The 20,969-nt window shown below is 41.7% G+C and overlaps 1 protein-coding gene across 1 annotated transcript in view; it reads right to left on the reverse strand.

Annotated features, from left to right (window-relative positions):
• pdhb (pyruvate dehydrogenase E1 subunit beta) overlaps positions 1–20,969 on the reverse strand; it is a 50,224-nt gene that overhangs the window by 3,783 nt on the left and 25,472 nt on the right. The gene's annotated exons all lie outside the window — the stretch shown is intronic.

Below are 20,969 nucleotides of genomic sequence, written 5' to 3' on the forward strand. Positions count from 1 at the left end.
TCAATTGTTTTTTTTTGTCTCCTTGTTCCTCCTGACCTCTTCTGCTGCTCGCTACTACTACTGTTGTCATGCCGACCGAAGCTGTTGTGTTTCCCACTTGTGGTCTCGTCACTCGTCACTTCCGGAAGGGAAGCAAGTAGCTCGACTACGTAGCTCGATAGGGTTACATGCACCAAGTAGCTCGGCTACAATCGCATAATCTAGGTCGTGTAGCTCGATTACGAGAAATCCAGTTCGTTTCGATTTCAGCCGAGCTAAGGTGTATCCATGGCATTTAGAACTTCGATTTCAGTCGAGCTACGGCAGAAATTCGATTTTCTCTATGTGCATGTAAACGCACTGAGTGTTTCCCCTTCATTATATTGGGGGAGCACCCCTCAACAGGACCCTGCACACCCCTGAATGTCTCCCCCCGCATATTTTAAGGTCTTGGGGGGGGGGGGGGGGGGGGGGGGGGAGCAGGCAGAAAGAGTGCTTGCTAAAAACAGGAGAAGATGCAAGCACTAGGACAATGCAGAAACGTCCCTGCTTAAGCTGCTGGTTCCTCATCCGCTTTGCTCTCCTCTTGTGCGTTCAAATGGTTCAAACAATAGTTAGCACTGTCAGAACCCCCACAAAGTGGCAAAAGACTGAGAACATGCATTTTAAAAAAAAAACAAAAAAACCTAGCCATAGAAAATGAGTTTTTTTTTTTTACATTTCAAACAAGCACAGTTTACTACTGTACTTCACTCAATACATAAGATATTCCCTCATTTATATATAACCTTTAATTGAGATCAAGATTTTTTTTTTGTACGAAAGACCTGAGTACAGCAGATAGATCTCAGAGAGGGGTATGTTTCTGAAAAACTTAAGCCCTTGTGCCTGTACTTTGTCCTCTGCCTGAATAGAACACTACCAGTGCTCCTGCATCCCCTCAGCACAGGACTCACCACAGGATCAGTGACTTTGATCCAACTTGGATTAAAAAAAAAAAGAAAAAAAAAAAAAAGTGGACTTAAAAATGACTCCTTTAACTGTTCAGGTCCAAATGCTCTGTAAGAGACGCCATGGGGATACTGTAACACTCATGAAACATGACTATTGCTTATACTGTGTTTATAAGTCTATACAGTCCTTCTCAAATAGTGGGGCGCGCGCCCCCTGGGGGGGGTATGATGCCAGGGGGACGTGTGTGACCCCGGGGAACATGCTTTTGCCGTACTAGAATAAAGTGTAATTGCACATCCACTACAGTAGGTGGCAGTGGCGCTCTCATTGTCAGGGTGTGCGCGGGGAGTATTAGCGCTATGGGGTAGGGTTTTTTGCGTACACACAGCACAGAGCAGGAGATATGAAGTGCAGTTAACACACATTGATTTTATGTAGTTTTATATATTGTGCTCCTGAGTTAATGTTGCTGATCAATTTGAATTTATTATTTATTGATTTTATTTTTCAGTATCAAATGGGGCCCGCCCCACTATTTGAAAAGGACCGAATTAGTCGGTTAAAAAAACGTTTATAGTTTAAATAAGTTTTTTTTTTTATTTTGCAAATTGCAAGCACTTCGATGGACTTTAAATCTTTGTTACAGACTAAAAAAAAAAGTTATTCTTTGTTGTAAGTTGATCTATATTTCTTTTTCTTTTCTTTAATGTTAATAAGGATACAATATTATGCAGAGGTGTACTCATTATAAGTACACCTAACGCCATTGTTAAGTCTGAACAATTTTATAGACAAATTATACTATTTATAGTCGCAGCGGAGAGTGGAGGGGCATGAAATGTTTTCTTCTTCCTGGGGGGGCGTAACAGAAAATAATTGAGAAGCACTGGTCTATAAGAAATTTTGTAATTACCAATACAACTACTCTTACATAGAGTTAAAGTTTTGAGTTCGAGATTCCGAGTAACTTTAACAAAATGACTCAAAACTAGACATGGTAATAATTTGGCATTCAGACTAAAATCTGCTGGACCAGAACTTAAAAAAATAGAAGAAAATAAAATGTTACTCTTATGAAGGGGGAGGGGGGGGGGATGAAAAAATGCACAACCATTGATTGGCAGTTTAGCACTTAACTGTACTGCAAAGTTTCATGTAAACTGAACTCAATCAACTGTATGGATCAGATAATGTCAACCTTAAAACACTAGGTTCAACTGCATCATGCAATTCAAAAAATAAAATTATTATTATTTATTTATTTTATTCAGTGTGCCACTCAGGGAGGCACCTGTAAATTTTGGCAGGGCTAGGACCTTCGGTGGCTGAGTTCTGAATTTTTAAAATCAACACGCGTGTGAGTGGCTGGAGCCAGGGATCGTGCTAAAAGTTTTCCGCGAGCCATGTTTGCTCCTGACATCAGATTGGGCCGAGCCTGGGCTTGTTCGAAAGGTCTCAGGGAGAGGAAAGTGCCTGTAAAGCTTGGCAGGGCTGGGCCATTAAGTGGCTGAGTTATGAATTTTTTAAAAGGCTAATATGAGCCCTGGCTCGAGTCAAAATTTTCAGAGAGCAGCGCTCACAGGAGCTTCGAGGGCGAATAACGGGCCGAGGCAGGGTCATACTGGGCTGTACCTGGGCTCATTCGAAAGGGCTCAGGGAACGGGAAGTGCCTGTAAATTTTGATGGGGCTAGGACCTTCTGTGGCCAAGTTAAGAATTTTTAAATCCCTGCGCGCAATGGGTCGCATAGTGGGCTGAGCTGCGGTTGTAGCAGGCTGTGCCTGCACTGGCTTGAAAGAGCTCAGGGAAAGGGATGTGCCTGGAAATTTTGGCTGGGCTAGAAACATCAGTGGCTGAGTTATGAATTTTTAAAGTCAGGCCGGCGGGGGCCCCCCCGTTTCACCAGGCACGTTGTGACAATGTACATGTCCAGTTCAACATTTGGAAGAAAATTAGAAGTTGATTAGACCCATATCTTTACAATTTTTCATGGGCCATCCGGTCCGATGCTTTTGAAATAAAGATGGACAAATGCGAAAATTAACGGTAAATGTCCACCAGGCCAGCCTTATTTCCCACACTGCCATCAAATACTTTTATTCCATATTTTGTTACTTTTGTGTATTTTTGGGGGTTTCCTTTTCGAGTAGATTTTATTTCATCCTCGGTTGGTTCAGCAACACAGGCTCCGCCATTATTTTGTTGTTCTTTAGGCGGTTGGCAAACCAACTTAAAAGGTGCATTACTGCCACTGACTGGGCTGGAGTGTAAAACAGGAAAGGAGACGAGACTATTCTTTTAGCTGTTTCTTTTAAATACTTGATAAAGCCATCATTTTGTTTTTCTCTACTCACTATAAATACATTTATTCTATCCACATTCACTGGATATGAGCAATCACGCGCTCTGATTGGTTACTCTACTATTAAGAGATCAACTTGTATACTGTGAGTAGAGAAAAACAAAATGGCAGAGCATAAAAAATGCTCAGTTTCTCAAAATTCAGCGAATGTGGACTGAATACAAATTATTCCACTCAATCTCATCGTACATGGCTTATAGCCAACTGTATGCTATATGCCTTGCTGGCTATCAGCTCATGTACGACTCGATTTCGTGGAATAACTTAAAATACACACACACACCATGTATAATAGACATTACATATACATACACTGCAACTGCGCTATAACAAAACTTTTACCATGAACATTCACATATAACGAACTGTGTCCCCCTCCTTTAATGAACGTCAATCTTCAAATAAATAAATAAATAAATAAATAAATGTCACCCCCTCTACACACATTATCAAGCCATGCGCTTCTCTTCCCCCCCCCCCCCCCCCCCCCAAGAGCCAAACAATAAAGTAATCAAGTCCACAGTCAAGTTAACAAATGTGTTGTCATAAAACAGACTTAAACCTCGCTTAGCTGTCAAATCAGTAAGAATTATTGAGAAAGGTGATCAAAGAATTGATAAAAGTACAAAATTACTGCCGATATCATCTGTGATTTGTAACCCATGAATTAACTGAATGGTGAAGATTTAGAAAACATAGGGGTCAATCCATATGAAATCCCCAGAGGCCTCGCCACTGACCATCTCAGATTTGCTTCATACTTTCTGGAAATATTGTCAGTGTGCCCAATAAATAGTGTACAAAATTTTCGGTTTGTACCTTCATTAGTTTGAGATATAGGAGCTTTAAAAAAAAGGGGCTTGGCCCCAATTTCATTGCTGAAACGCGTGCTACAGAAAACGGACCTAACTTCCATAAGTCATTACTTTTAAACTATTCATGCAAGATACATGAAATTTTCAAGGATTGTTCTTCAGTGCCAGACGCATTTAAATACTAAAATAGAAAGTTCACAGTTCAATATTTTGCCAAGTTATGGCTTCCTGAAAATCATTAAAAAAATGTCTTCTATCGTGCTTTGGAGCAACTTTGATGCCCCATATCTCCAAATTAAAAGCACACCAGATCTTTCAAATTTTATTTATTACTCACATTACAGTACTCTTTAGGCAACTAGGTATGTGTTCAAAAGAAATAAAACTTTCTGGTTTATTAGGCTTTAAAAATAAAATATGTATAAAATTTTGCACCTATAATTCAAATGCATATTGCAAATGTATGACAAGGTCTACCATAAAAACAATTATACCACTGGAAAGAGCTTGTTCTGTTTAGCAAATGCACAAAATATGAAGTTGGTACCCTAAACCAAACTATAAATATTAAGGTATCAAGTATGGCATGTTTTACGATAGACGGAAATGCTGTTTTAAGGCATATTACAATACAATTACAAACCTACAGTGTAGGAAAAATAACCTTAAAAATACTTTATTTGAAGAGCTTAAACAGTGTATTGATTTGCTTTTCCACATTAGATGGAAGTTTATACTGCCTGCCAGTTGATGCAACTGGGGCATCAATGATTTTCATAACATGCACCAGAGGGACCCAACAGTTATCCTCTCTCCTGGGCCAGCTGTAAGTCTGAGGGGGACCATGAGGATGCATAAATGTTACTTGTACATCTTGTTCCTCCTCTGATAATGCACGAATGTTGCCTATCCACCACTGTCTGTCATACAAATATACAACATATTTACCAGGAATTGTTTGTTTATTTACATTTATTGCCATTTAAGCATCTATGGCTATTTCATGGCCAATACAGGTAATAAATATCACATAAAATTAAAACCAATAATAAAATAAATAAATAAATACATCAAATACGTTTGTACACATCAATGCACTTCAAAAAGTTTAAAACCTTTAACGGTGAAACCTTATTAAAAATATCTAGCATTGTGCTTTCTTTAAAAAACTTCTGCCTTTGTATTCTAAAAGCAGGGCAAGACAAAATGTGCTTAATTGATAGATCACCACAAAGATCGCAAAGTGGAGGTTCACCTCCAGTTAACAGAAAACCATGTGTTAGTCTAGAGTGTCCAATTCTACCCCTTGTGTAGACAACTTGGTCATGTCTACATGAAAAAGATTGAATAGTCACTTGTTTCACATTAGTGCATATTTCTTTCAGCTTGTTGCCAACACAGTTAGTCCAATCGGCTTGCCATCTGTCATTTATGTAGGAAGAAAGAACAGGTCTGATATCAGAGACAGGGATTTGGCATTCAGAAATCTCTTCATTCAGGGCTCCTTTAGCAGCATTATCTGCTTTTTCATTACCAGTCAAACCCACATGGCCAGGGACCCAACAAAAAATAATGTCCATATTGATTTTAGTTAAGTATTCCACTTTTTCAAGTATGTTGACAATAAGAGGGTGGTCATTCTTTAAGAACTCCAATGCCTGTAGGCATGATCTAGAATCTGTACAAATCAAGGCTTTTTGCAGTTTGGACTCTTCAATGTATTCAAGACTTAAGAGCAAGGCTTGGGCTTCGGCTGTAAAAATTGAGCACAGACTTGGGATGCGTATTCCACACTGATTAGAGGCGACTACCATTGCTGAGGACACACAGGTATCAGTTTTTGAGCCATCAGTATAGATCGGAGTGTGCAAAGGGAAGCGCTGTCTTACATCGAGGAAGCAACTCTGGTACTCGTTTGGGTGTGTGTTAGCTTTCTTTCTGTGACTCAGGTCCTGCACAATTACAGGTTTTCTCAAAGTCCAAGGAGGAATGGAACAAAGGGAAGAGGATATTAGTCCATCCAGATCAATATTCAGATCCTGAAGGAAAGGTTTAATTCTTAATCCGAAAGGTCTGATAGTCCGCGGTCTGGCTTCATAAAAGTCCAAATACTGTGGCTGAAAGACAGTGGGGTATGCCGGGTTATCTCTGTTCCCTTTGATTTTGACTGCATATTGAAGTGCAAGTTTCAAGCGTCGCAATTTAAGGGATGGTTCTCTTGCTTCTACATAAAGACTCTGCACTGGAGAGGTTCTAAAGGCCCCTAGGACCAGTCTTAAACCTTGGTGGTGAACAGTATCCAGCATCATAATGTAAGATTGTCTTGCTGATCCATAGACAATACTGCCATAATCCAAACGGGATCTTACAAGTGCTCTATACAGGCGTAGCAGTATAGTCCACTCTGCCCCCCACTTTGTCTTTGCCAGTACCTTTAAAATGACCAAAGATTTAAAACATCTCTTTTTAAGAGTCTTTATATGTGGAATAAAGGATAGTTTATTGTCAAGTATCAAACGAAGGAATTTAACCTCTTTCACAACTTGGATTGTGGCACCTTCCATATACTACCAGGAATTGTATCTGCCAGAGAGACTGCTGATTTAACAGGGGTTTTATGCATTACTTGTGGCCAATTCCCACTCATATCCACAATGAAACTAGGACCACCTGACACCCTGCTGACCTGCAGCTGGTTGGACATGATTGGAACGAATGAGTGGTTCTCTCTTGTTCCAGGAATAGTAGCTGACCTTGAAAATCTAGTCTCCAATGCTTTTCCACTCTCCATAACTTCCCCTGTACCAACCCAGATGAAATGGATGTTCTTGATATGTTTTTCTGCCCACAAAAACAGATCAGATGGGGTTAGTGTGTGATCATTCGTGGCTGCCTGTAAGCTAGCTCGAGCTGCTGACTGCTTTACAGTGCCTCCAATACAATCACAGGGTGATTTACCATGAGAAGTGGCAAAGAAATGCCATTCTGCCAAAAGTCCAAAATCATCTGCATGCTTTATTAGATTTGTGAAATTTTTATAGTTTTTGTATTGGGCTACTGATCAATCACTGAAGTAAATTACCTTTTTCAGCTGGGGATGTAAATGGCATACATATGGTAAAACCTTTAAAGGCGTCGTGCGGTAATTTCAGCAATCAGGCTATATCATGTGTCAAAATGTCGGGTTTGGTGGGTTATTCAAGCCCCTCGGTTTCCCGCGATCTCAGTGTCACGATGCGCCCGCTACAAGCATTTAAAGTTGACGCGCACAGCCAAATTTAGGCAGCCAGCCGTTAACTAGGTCAACTTATGTGTGATGTCATACCAGTAACCTCCCTTGGGTGATACTGGCCTGTCGCCATGTTTTCTCTATAGCGTGCGTTTACCAGAGTTGTTTACATTGCGGATTTATTCAGTTTGTGGATAGTTTTGAACACTCAAAACACTATGAAATGATGTATTAATATTCTGTGATACAAAATGCCTAATCGGTGTATTGTGTTTGGCTGTAACAACGAACACTGAACACTATTTGTGACTGTTATCATCAATGGATCTGATTTCAAGGTCATGGCTAGGTATTGATAGAAAAAAATTATTTTTTAAAAAACACATTGTGGCAGCGGGGGCGTGGTCAAGTGCCGGTCTGTGACAGGAGGGCGGAGCCAGGGAAGGTGAGTGGCAGAATCACTACACCTGACGGTAATTAACCTGTGTTTTGTGCGTTTTCCCAGTAACCACGCCCTATTTAAGGAGGCAGAGGAGAGCTCATCCCGGGACAAGAACACAGTGTGTGTGCATGTTTCGCTATCAGATTAAAACTGGCGGTTATACTGAAAAGTCTGGCAATAAAAAGCCTATTTGCATCTGAAGCGTTGTCCTGCCGTCCTCTGTGCTCCACCCACACTTCAGATAGCTCTACAGTGGTGCCAAAACCCGGGACAAGGTGGAGCACCAACCTCGCAGCCCCATGGAATCCTCCCCGTTCGCGGACCTGGTCCACGCCCTCGCCACGGCTCAGCAAAGCCAGCACCAGGCGCTCGTCACGCTCCGAAAGGAGCAAGAGCGGCGCTTCGAAGCCCTGGTGCTGGCCCAGCAGGAAGATCGCGAGGCGTTCCGGCATCTCCTCGCGTCGGCGGGGTCCACCAGCGCCCCGGCCGCGGGCCCGTCTCCCCTCACCGTGACCAAGATGGGCCTGCAGGATGACCCCGAGGCGTTTCTCACATTGTTCGAGCAGGTCGCCGAAGCCTCGGGGTGGCCGATGGAGCAGCACGCGGCGCGCCTCCTCCCCCTCCTGACGGGAGAGGCGCAGCTGGCCGCGCTATAACTCCCCGCCGACCGCCGGCTGGCCTACGCGGACCTTTGCCGGGCCGTCCTCCAGCGCGCGGAAGGTTCGGGGCTCTTTGCTAAGGGCTGTCCGGTCCCTGTACGAACGGAGCAGGAGTCTGGTTCGCATTGCCGACAGTAGGTCAGACATGTTCCCAGTGCATGTTGGACTCCGGCAGGGCTGCCCTTTGTCACTGGTTCTGTTCATAATTTTTATGGACAGAATTTCTAGGCACAGCCAGGGGCCGGAAGGAATCCTTTTTGGGAACCACAGGATTTCATCTCTGCTTTTTGCGGATGACGATGTCCTGTTGGCTTCTTCAAACCAGGACCTTCAGCATGCACTGGGGTGGTTTGCAGCAGAGTGTGAAGCGGCTGGGATGAGAATCAGCACCTCCAAGTCCGAGGCCATGGTTCTCGACCGGAAAAGGGTGGCTTGCCCTCTCCAGGTTGGTGGAGAAGTCCTGCCTCAAGTGGAGGAGTTTAAGTATCTTGGGATCTTGTTCACGAGTGAGGGAAGACAGAGCGTGAGGTCGACAGGCGGATCGGTGCAGCCTCTGCAGTGATGCGGTCGCTTTACCGGTCTGTTGGTGGTGAAGGAGCTGAGCCAAAAGGTGAAGCTCTCGATTTACCGGTCGATCTACGTTCCGACTCTCACCTATGGTCATGAGCTTTGGGTAATGACCGAAAGAACAAGATCGCGGATACAAGCGGCCGAAATGAGTTTCCTTCGCAGGGTGGCTGGGCGCTCCCTTAGAGATAGGGTGAGAAGCACAGTCACTTGGGAGGAGCTCAAAGTAGAGCCGCTGCTCCTCCACATCGAGAGGAATCGGCTGAGGTGGCTCGGGCATCTCTTTCGGATGCCTCCTGGACGCCTCCCTGGGGAGATGTTCCAAGCATGTCCCCCCGGGAGGAGGCCCTGGGGAAGACCCAGGACACGCTGGAGGGACTATGTCTCTCGGCTGGCCTGGGAACGCCTCGGTGTTCTTCCCGAGGAGCTGGCCAAGGTGTCTTGGGAAAGGGAAGTTTGGGCTTCCATGCTCAGACTGCTGCCTCCGTGACCCAGCCCCAGATAAGCGGAAGACGACGAGACGAGACACTGACAATATTTCCAGAAAGTATGAAGCAAATCTGAGATGGTCAGTGACGAACATTTTTCTAAATCTGGTGATTTGGGGCGGAATTACCCCTAGTGGGTTAGTGAGTGGACATTGACGATACACTTGTAACCTCCATTTCCATAATAAACAAAGAAATCACCTCTGTTCATGATCCTTTAACTTAGTCAATGAACTCTAGTAATGACTCAGAAGGAGAAATTTGTGATGAGAACGTGCCTAAAATTAAGGCAGTCCAGGATTACAAGTTTCTTTGGCAAGTAAAACTGATGGGACACTAGTATTGTACTTTTACTTACTGGAAATTTACATTATCCACATTATTTTTATGACATTGTCACGTGTAATGGCTCGCCTCGAACTGCTATTCATGCGCATACTGCACTCAAGCTCATGAGGACTAACTGCCATGCACCTGTTGCTGATCAGAGCACAATCATAGTGTGTGCTTATAAGGACTCTGAAAACAGACAGACTTTGTGAAGCATACATACTGTACCTTATGTCTCTGTATTGCCCTTCTGGTTTTGAACATTTGAATTCTGCCTTTCATTCTTGCCTCAGCTATTCTGTTTGTGCTTCTCATAATCCTTACCCATTTCTATACTCTGCTTTCAGATTATGTTTTGGATCCGTTTGCCTGCCCGTTTGTAAATAAACACTAATTGCATCTGTCCATCCGCCTCCTTTACAGGAGGCATAGTAAAGGAAATAAGTCACATTTTTCTTCGTACATATCTAAGTGAATTAAGCGTAAATATAAATTAAACACAGTTGGTTTTGCTTTATGCAAGAGTGAGCATTTGGTGTGACAAGCAGGTCCATTTCAGTATAACGAACAACTTGGACATCCCCCAAGGAGATCGTTATAACAGGGCTGCAGTATATATAGACACCTTTTTCCTATAATCACTAGAGACCCCAACTGCCAGAACCAAATTTCTTGTGTGCGTCAATATACTTGCCAATAAACCTGAATCGGATTCATAAACTAATAGAAACCTTTCCAAAAGTGGAGAGATAAAGATACTGCTAACTTTTGGGAAAGTCAGACAAGAAAATAAGTAAGGTTATAAACTGCCTCCACAAGATTCAACAGAGTTTTGCTCACACTGGCTTCTCAGCAAGCAAATTTAAACACAATAAAATGCTGACAAAGTTAATAAACAAATGTGCTGCCATGAAGTTTTGCCAAGGACACCAATGAAAGAGGCTTTATAAAACACAGTTTCTGGCCAGACAGTAGATCAAACATTATTGTAAAGCATTACAAATATTCCAGATCACCCAATGTTAAACTAACTTATGGTCTTTGTGATTATATTTAAAAAAAAACAGCTTGGTTCAACCTACCAGCTACTAAAAACACAACACTGTCTAGTAAGTGCAGAGGCTTGGGGAAAAATGTGAGAGTAGCAGCTACTAATGTAGCATCTTAGATTGTTTCAAGAAAACACCACAAGAGCAAGGCAAGTAGAAAATCTCAAACCTTTATTATTGAGTTTAATCAGGGAACAGGAAAGCTGGAAAATAAAAGTCAATAGCTTGACATACTCAGCTTGTATTTTAGCAGCTGGTCAGATCAAGTTGGATTGAGTATTTTAGAGCAGTATCAGGGCTTGACATTAAACTGCATATCACAGGTAAATTCAGGAGCAAGATCAATGTAATTCTCCTATTTTATATTAAACTTTGGTCAAATATCTGTCACATTTTGCTTTTTGTGCAATTTTTTTTTTACCTTGTACAATACCAGAAAAATTCAGTTGAAATCAAGCCATTTGAGGCAAATTCGTCTGCCTCTGAAAAAACTTGGCATTTGGATTTCCCGGCAAACATTGATTTTAGTGACGTCACGTGCGGGACGCCTCCTTCTGAATCCTACGTCAGCGCTGGTTTATGAGAAAACAACCTGGTGGTTTTCTGCAAATTTCTTCAACGTTATCACGTAATTATTAAAATGGTTAACAGATGTATCGCAACACCAATCTTGATGGGATTAGTACTCATCGTTTTCCAAAAGACCAGACAATGAGAGAAAAATGGGAGTGCTTCGTGTGAGGCACCCGGAAGCCGAGGACCAAAGCAGAGCCGAGAAAAAGACCAAGAAAATCGGCGATTCACAAGTTGACTGTTGCCAGGGTAAGAAATAAGAGACTATACTCTAAATTAGGTGGTGTTCCTGTGTTTGTGTGGTAAACGGATAATGTTATTTATTGAGACATACAAAAGTAAACACGAAAGCGCTGGGCAATAACACACTTCACATGTATCAAGGGATATGCGTGTCAGGGCTTGAGATCCTGGGACCTGTCAAACACATTAAATGTATATACAACCCTGCTTAGCTGATTCCATGTGTGTAGCTTATGAAATCCTTCTCCTACAGTAGCCAGTACTCTTCTAAATGAAGAAATATATAAATTACATAATAGTAATTAGAAAAAATATTATGTAACGATAGATGAGCATTGATAGATGAATCCATGGGTTTAAAAGCGCAGGCAACAATTCCATTTCTCAATGCAAAATCACTAGCTGCTAAACTTGGTCTACACAGACTGTGCACTGAATCCATGCAAGCTCTCTCAGCCTGCTGGCGGTTCCGCACGTGACATCACGAATCTGGCTCCAGACTCCCTTGGGATTTTTCCAGATGCGTTTTATTTTATTTTTTTCTGCTGTAGACAGATGGCCTTGTGCAAAATTACCCTTCTGGATGAGTGTGTAAAGGGACATACTTTCATATTTTAAAAAAAAAAAAAAATAAAAAAAAAAAAGATATATAAAAACACGAAATTGGTCCAGGATATGCACTTTGAATGAATGGTTTATTTCGGTTACAATCTGCAGTACAAAACTTAAAATTTTGTGCACTCAGCTGACAAAGAATTTATGCTTGCACTAAACGTTTTCTCACAAAAAAATTTAAATTCTGTACCCGAAAAAGGAATAGGCTGAACCAAGGCACTTTAAGGACTGCCCAATTGCCCGGGGCAAGTGAAACATGCATTCGGGCAAGTGGGATGTGTCCCCAACATGCCCGACCAGGCAAGTTGGAATGAGCATATATTACAAACTGGCACCACAAAAATTAGGCTTTTTGATCTTTTATTTCAGTTCCTAAAAGGAACACTACATATCCGACATTATGTCTTGGCTGTTTTCTTAGTCTTGGTTTCATTTACTGCTTTGCAAGTTATTTTATATACCCCCACTGTTGTAGTATGGTGCGCAATACTGTTATGCGTACCCTTGTGCATGACGTCACACATAATGTGATAATTACAGCTGGGGTCAGACACCGTCTTTTATGCAAGCAAGGCTTAATCTGTCTTCAATATGGTTAATTTTTGCGTTGTTTTTGCTTGTTCAAACAGAGAAATGAAAAGGCATTACTGTCTCCCTGCCATCAAGAAAAACGTTAAATAGAAGCAAATGCTTCAAGAACAACGGGGAAATGAGTGGTTAAAGAATACAAGGAGAGGACCTAAGCCTGAAAACTCCAAAGAAATTCATGATTGCATTTAAAATGTATTTTACAAAAAAGAAAGTTAGAAGTGAGTATGGAAGAATTTGCTTAAGAATCTTGTTTTTTTTTTCTGCTCACATTCGAGTTAGCTCCTTCATGAAAAAAAGCGTTCAATTTTCTTACAGGTGAAGCAGCTCTCTTATTCAACACAGAAAACCCAGATTGTTCTCAAACAATTGGGGCATTTAAAAAAAAAAAAAAAAAGCCCTCAACAAGCAGTGACATGTGACAGATCCTGAAAGAACAGAACAGATTAAGAGCAGAGAGCTGGAGCTTTGTTTCTGTTCTCAGAGGAACACAGTCCTGTGCAAAATATTTCTCTCTCTTTTTTTTTTGTTATATCATCCAGCTCTAGGTTTATTTGGGGGGGGGGGGGGGGGGCACGCTGCGTCATAACAGACCAGCTGCACTGATTCAGTTACAGGTTGCCAGGTCTGTATAAAAACACCCACAGCCTACACACTAAACCATAATTTTAAACTCAAACATTATCCTGTCTGTCATGACGCAGCGCTTTTTTTTTTTTTTTTTAAACCTAGATTCGCGGTGGTCCGGTCGCCCGAGGTGACTTGATTTGTCATTTGGCGGGTAATTCCTGTCACTAGCCAGCCCGGCTGGCTAGTTGAAAATAAAAAAATACATATGAAGCGAAGATTCAGACTAGGGCTGTGCGATATATCGAATATACTCGATACATCTCCGAAAATTCTGTGTGAGATACATATAATTATTATATTGTAACTATCGAGTATTTTAAGGTCATCTGCCGACTTGCGTTTGTTTCGTGTTTGTTGCGTTTTTTAAAACCTCTTCTGATGGTTTTCTCCCCGTCCCTCAGGCAGCCTCTCACGTTACTGCCTAAGGGTTTAAAAAAAAAAAGTCACACACTCGCCAACCAATCCTGGGTGACATCTTGGTGCTGAAAGGAACTTGCAGGAAGATTTCCTAGTTCGGTTTACAGCGCTGACTCAGTTCGTGCAATCGCTGGTGTTGCATAGGCTACCGTGTAAGCTCTGTCAATTTCAGCGACAAATTAAAAATGGAAGTGGACGAATTGGTTCCTAAAAGAACTAGTAAGGGGTCAGTCATCTGGCATTTTTTTGGATATCGCGAGGAGGACGTGGAACAGCAAATACCAATTTGTAAAGTGTGCAAAAAAAAACAGTATCAAAATACTCGGGTCTTGAAATAAACGCACATTAGTCATGAACAATGGTAACTACTTTGTGTTATTTTTGACAGAAGTAAAATTCATACATGAACAAATTTTGGCAAGTGTTTTATTTTATTGAAAATTACCTCCCCCTGCTAGCACTTTTACTTTGACTCATGACCCCACCAGGAACTCTTAATAGGTAGACAGGAAGTGAGGCCTGCCAGATGAGCGCATTTGAGTAGAAACGCTAGCCACAGTCGGGAGCGATATAGTTTTTTTTAACCACGATAACACAGGATAACGCATTAGAACACACCCGAACATACAAATTAACATAGAAGTTTTTTGTTTACATTTACATTGACACACGCATACACCATTGAATGGGATATTTAAGTTGTTGCATATTTAGAAGGATAGAAGATCCTACTTTCTTTGCAATTTAGTTTAAGTTTATTGAATGTGCGTCTGAAATCCCCCTGGCCTGGCTTGCGCGGCGGCTTGATGGATGGTAAGACAAGTTGCTGAAATAAAGTCAAAAAACTTTGTCAAGGATTACGAAAGCATTCTGTATTGGATTAACCACACCAGAGGATAAACCACGCGGATTCAACATTGTTATCAGGACACCTGCTGCCTTGGAGAAGGCGGCAGATGGTGAAAACTCTCGCAAGGTTGTGAGTAACGCGATAACCCACCCGAACTCAGACTGTTTTATTTGGACAAGCATAACGTTGACTGAGTGCTTGATAAACGTCGACTGAGTGCTTGATAAACGTCGAGAAAGTTTGATAGTGTAGTGTGCTTTGACTTGAAACATTTGAACGCTGAGACTGCAACAATATAGCATTGTGCTCTTGCGTTATTTCCTATTTTGTCATGACAGTGAAGTGCTTGGTTGTAGCGCTTAAATATAGCCTTTGAAGCTCATGCATCCGAGCGTGAATGAAACAAACCTGTTTATTGAGTGAGGAATAGTTGATTTAATAGCCTACGGTTTAAAAAACGTTTAGGCTCAGTGGAACTTTTATTTGTTTGAATTGTGTGAATCACGCTGCATTTAAAAGGCCTATTAAACAGCATCATTCAAGCCTTCAATTACACTACGTTCACACTGCAGGCTGAAGTGACTCAAATCCGATTTTTTCGCCCATATGAGACCTGTATCCGATCTTTTATTGACAATATGAACGACACAGATCCGATTTTTTTCAAATCCGACCCAGGCCGTTTGGATATGTGGTCCTAATTCCGATTCCTATCCGATCTTTTCATATGCGACTTCAGTCTGAACCGCCAGGTCGCATTCATCCGACTTGCACGTCATCAACAAGCCACAAACGTCACTATTCTGCGCTGAAGTAGGCGGCGGGTCTCTCAAAAAAAGTTACAACAACATGGCTTTGATGTTCCTTTGAACGGAGGTTGCAGTCACTACCCCGCAGAACGCCTGAGCCAAAACCCTTGCCCTCTTCCTTCTCAACCTCCTCCTTAACATCAGGCTATTGTGCATGTTCTGGCTCCGTCGCAACAACTGCATCATCGCCAGGTACTCCATGCTGGCTACTGTCATACACAGGAAACTTTAGGTTACTTCCGTAAACACTGGCCATGCTCACTGCGTGTGACGTCGTCGTATCCTGCAATGCGCATGCGGAACACTTTTAGGTCGCTTTTCATTCATACTGAGGATCACATACAAGTCGCATATATTTGTTAATGTGAACGACCTCACAAAAAAATCGGATTTGACAAAAAAAATCGGAATTGAGCATTAAGCCTTGCAGTGTGAACGTAGTGTTATTAATGGCCACTATGGATGGTACTCAATCTGTTGAAATGGATGAGCATATTAAGGAACTAAAGAAGGTCAGAAAAGGCAAATTAGCAACATGTACACGCAAAATGAATGAACTTAAAAAAATGCAAGAAAAGGATATTGCAAAGATGCCTACCCCAAATTTTGAATTTCAGTATTCTTGAAAACATTTTTCAGTATTTTGGAATGACTTTCAGTAACATTAATTTAAGCGCATTTCTATTATAAAGAGGTATATAAACCAATATGTTTAACATTTAAATGATTAAAAAAGTACTGTTTTGTGTGAATTGAATAAACAAAAAACGAGCAGCCATCTCAACTGAATTTCCACTCAACAAATTTCTAGAGCAGAGATTCTCAAACTGTGGTACGCGTACCACTAGTGGTACGCGGGCTCCATTCTAGTGGTACGCCAAAGAATCACTTAATTAAATATAAATGTAAAAAAACAAGCGAAATACTATCCATAATATCCGAATGGATGAAAATATCTTATCAACCGATGACAAGAAAATGAAAGGAAATACAAATGAATTTAATAAAGTTTGCAAGTGCTTCTGGGTAGCCATACGTACGCATTCCCGGCGGTTCCGCTGACAGACGGTTATCTGCCACTGGTAGACTAGGCTGTGATGGGAAAAGGTGGAGGTGGCTTTGCTAATTATGACGAGTACGACAAAACTACTGTCGTGGCTTAAATCCGCGAATGGGAGCGTGGATCAGGAGAGAGGGAGAACTGAAGAGGACGTGTGAGCCGAGCGCAGATGCTAATGACAGTGGCAAAAACAGCCCCAGAACTGCTAGGAAACGGCAGAAACCAGTAAGGAAGAAGTATGACGAAAAATACATAAAACTGGGATTCATTCGGAGCGGGACAGAGGAGCTGCTCAGGCCGCAGTGTGTTGTATGCAGGGACGTTCTGAGCAATGAGTCCATGAAACCATCGCATCTCAAATGGCATCTTACAACCAAACACACAGCACTAAAGGACAAACCAATGGATTTTTTTTATGAAAACGTGATGAACTGAAGCAGTCCAAGTCCACCATTTTGTCCTATGGTACACCCGTAGCCAAAGCACAGGAAGCTTCATATCGTGCCAGCCTCCTGATCGCCAGAGCCGGTAAGCCGCACACAATCGGGGAACTGCTGTATTTACCATTAGCCAAAGAGATGACACGTATCATGTGTGGAGAGAAAGCTGCCAGAGTGTTAAACTTATGTGCAATTAATTTTATTTGATTCATTATTTAAGGACAGTGTTTTATTTTCCTATATTTAAACACAGTGTTACTGTTCAAAGTACTGTGCGTAATGTTACAGTGGCCAACAATATTAAATATACTTGTTAAATAAAACCTCCGCCTTGTTTTTAATGAATACTTAGACCTACTACGCTACTGTATTTTAATGTTGGTCATTATGGTGGTACTTGGAGAGCCAAGTATTTTCTGAGGTGGTACTTGGTGAAAAAAGTTTGAGAACCACTGTTCTAGAGCATACAATATATCACATTTTTATAAATACAATAGTGTTCCCTGTTTGCAGACGTTACGGTTGACTACCAATCATTGGTATTGAATGTAACTCCTCAAAAGTATTATATTATATTGCCTGGCAAAATGTTCTACCTGTTTACGGATTCTAATAAAATTTTAAAAAAATTTCTTATTTCATGCCAAAGAGAGTCCGACATTGTTATCTTAATGTCCCAATATATAAATACTTCAGCATAATGCTTCAGAAGAGACACTGAATAAAATGACATTTATAATTGTATTTAAAACAGTGGAATGATCAATTTTTTGCCACAATCCCAACAACACTAATCATAAAATTCTGTTTTTGATCATACTACATGTACATTTGTACTTGCAACACTGAAAAGACTTTGAATTAAAGAAGTACAGCCAGTGTTTGATATTTCAGTGAATAAAAATCATACATGTAAAAAGAAACTGAATAAGTTTAACTCACATTTCATGGCACTAATTGGCAAGTTCAACTCCAAGCATAGGTCAACCATCACCGCTTCAGCACGCGTCACGTTCCGTGTCTTTTCATCCACAGATTTCGTAAAAAACTGCTGGATACCCCCAGATTTACTTTCCGCCTGACTCGCCATTTCAGCATACTCCATATGTTTTTTTTTGTAGTTGACATGCCGCGTGCAGTCATCGCGACCACCATGAGTGATGTTAATGTCAGTTCTACACAGTTTGCAGTGCGCATATCCATTGCCCTTTTGACTGGGTGTAATGCACGGCCATTCTACCGTATCGAAAATAGTGCGAGCAAATGTGTGGAATCTGCGCATGTCACACACAGCATGTGCGGAATCTGCGCATGTCACACACAGCATGTGTCGTTGTCGTAAAAATAAATAGCCGTGAATCGCGCATGGATTGAAAAAGTCGCTTGGCCATTTAAAAACAACTCAGTGGAATTTAAGACTTTATAATAATTCCGTACAGAATAACACTGTTTGCCGTAACATTGTATTTACGTAACTTTTCCGTACAAAATATGGCCAATCCGTACTAGTAGGCTTCTCTGATATTGATGCTGTGAAACATTTTGTTATTTTCCAATCACTTTGTGAAGAATTTAAGAATGCTCATGATGCCGTGCAAAATGTATTACCTGAAGAGGAAAAGAAAAGACAAAGCTGAATGGTATGAACCTAGGATGGAACCATTTCAAGATTTCCTAGTAGAGGAACAGGATTGGGAGGAATTAATGGCACAGCAAGGTGAATTAGAGGAACAGGAATTGCCTGTAGAAGAACAAGAGTCTGTTGAACCAGAGGCTGCATTAGATCCACCAGAGTCAACAGATCCACAAGATTTGATCCATCCAAATGATAGCATCTCATGTTAGTAGATCTAAAATCATCTTCAGTGAGCTCTGCGCATAGGAAGGCTCTTGCTGAGCAAGCTGCACTGTTGTCATATAGGGAAGCATTGCACGCTAAGCATGCACTTGAGCAACAGAGATTGCTTTTAGACTCAAAGATTGAAAACACCCAACTCGAAGCAGAAATTGCAGCATCAGATGCCAAGATAAAAGGTCCTGGAAAGCTTTGATGAGCAGTCAGGAAGGTCTGAAGATGGCATGAACTACTTAGAAAGCCATAGACCATCTTTACAGACATCAAGACTACAGCAGTCAACTGTGGGGTTTGCTAGAATATCTACAGTTCCTAAAACACCGCTGCAAACAATTCTACAACAGCCTAGACTTGCTAGAGTTGTTACAATCACAAAGCAACCGCAGGTAATCCCCAAGCGTCCAGTCTCAACTCCAAAGCAGTCCGTCACAGCCACAAAGACACCAATCTCTTTAAAGTTCAAGCAGGAGAAGATCCCGCCAAGGGAAAGTGGTCCAAAGCCCATTTATACTGGAGTCAAGACCAGACTATGACGGTTTGTCTTCTGTCATGCAAAGACAGAATGACATTGTTGATTTACTTGTACTACAACATAAACAAGCACTATTACCTATTAGAGAAATACCAGCTTTTCATGGTGATCCATTAAGTTTCAAAACATTCATGCGTGCCTTTGAATACAGCATTGAAGACAAAACAGCAAACAATCAAGTTCGCCTGTATTATCTCGAGCAGTATACGACAGGCCAACCCAGAGAACTCGTCCGAAGCTGCTTCCATATGGATCCTTCAAGAGGATATCATGAGGCTAAATGACTCCTACAGGAGAACTTTGGAGATGACTTAAAAATTACAATGGCATACATGGATAAAGCCTTGAAGTGGACAGGCATCAAGTCCGATGATGGTAAGGCACTACAGAGCTATGCACTGTATCTTAGAGGCTGCTGCAATACAATGCAAAACCTAAAGATCATGGAAGAGTTAGATCTACCATTCAACATGAAACTGATCATTAATAAATTGCCCTACAAGCTGAAAGAGAAGTGGAGATCCACTGCATGTGATATCTTGGAAAGAACAGGTCACAGAGCCTGTTTCCATAACCTTGTAGTCTTTATGGAAAAGCAGGCCAAGATTCTCCTGGACCCTCTGTTTGGTGACATTCAAGACTTCAAGACCAAGACCGCAGCCAAACAGCCAAACTCACTTAGGAGCAAGGGCAGTAGCTTTGCTACAACAGTAGCAGTGTTGATTGATGATTGCAACATTAGAACATGTTCAAAAGATCCCATATTTAAATGTCAAAATATATCTGACTCCTGTGTCATCTGCACATTCTGTGAAGGCAAACATCACCTAAAGGATTGCCAGAAGTTGAAGACACGGCCACATGTCGCCACAGTAGAGTTTCTGAAAAACAAAGGCTTCTGTTTTGGATGTCTTTTGAGAGGACACATGAGCAAAGATTGCAAAAGGAGGATGACTTGTGAGAAATGTCAAGGTAGACACCCCACCATCTTGCATTTAGACAAAGTGAAGCCGATTGAACCAGTAAAACAGAAGGAGACCTCCATCAACAGCGGTCATGTTACCCTCAAAGCTGGTGGAGTAACTGGGGCCGGCAAAGACTGTGCTCTGTCAATTGTGCCAGTGCAAGTAAAAGCCACAAAGGGAAGAAAGTCTGTGCTGACCTACGCCTTTCTGGATCCAGGCAGCTCAGGGACGTTCTGTACGGAGAGACTGAGAAGACAGTTGAACGCTAGAGGCCGCAAGACTGAGATTCTCCTATGGACGATGGGGCAGATCAAGACTGTCTCAAGTTATGAGCTTTCTGGACTGGAAATAGGCAACCTGGAAGGGAACACCTTCGTAAAACTCCCTAAGGTCTACACGCAAGGTGCCATCCCAGTGACCAAAGAGAACGTTGCTACTCAGAAGGACATCTCAAACTGGCCATACTTGAAAGAAGTCAAGCTGAATGAAATTGACACAGACATTGACCTCCTTATAGGA

Source organism: Neoarius graeffei, chromosome 26, assembly GCF_027579695.1.
Source record: "Neoarius graeffei isolate fNeoGra1 chromosome 26, fNeoGra1.pri, whole genome shotgun sequence".
NCBI lineage: Eukaryota > Metazoa > Chordata > Actinopteri > Siluriformes > Ariidae > Neoarius > Neoarius graeffei.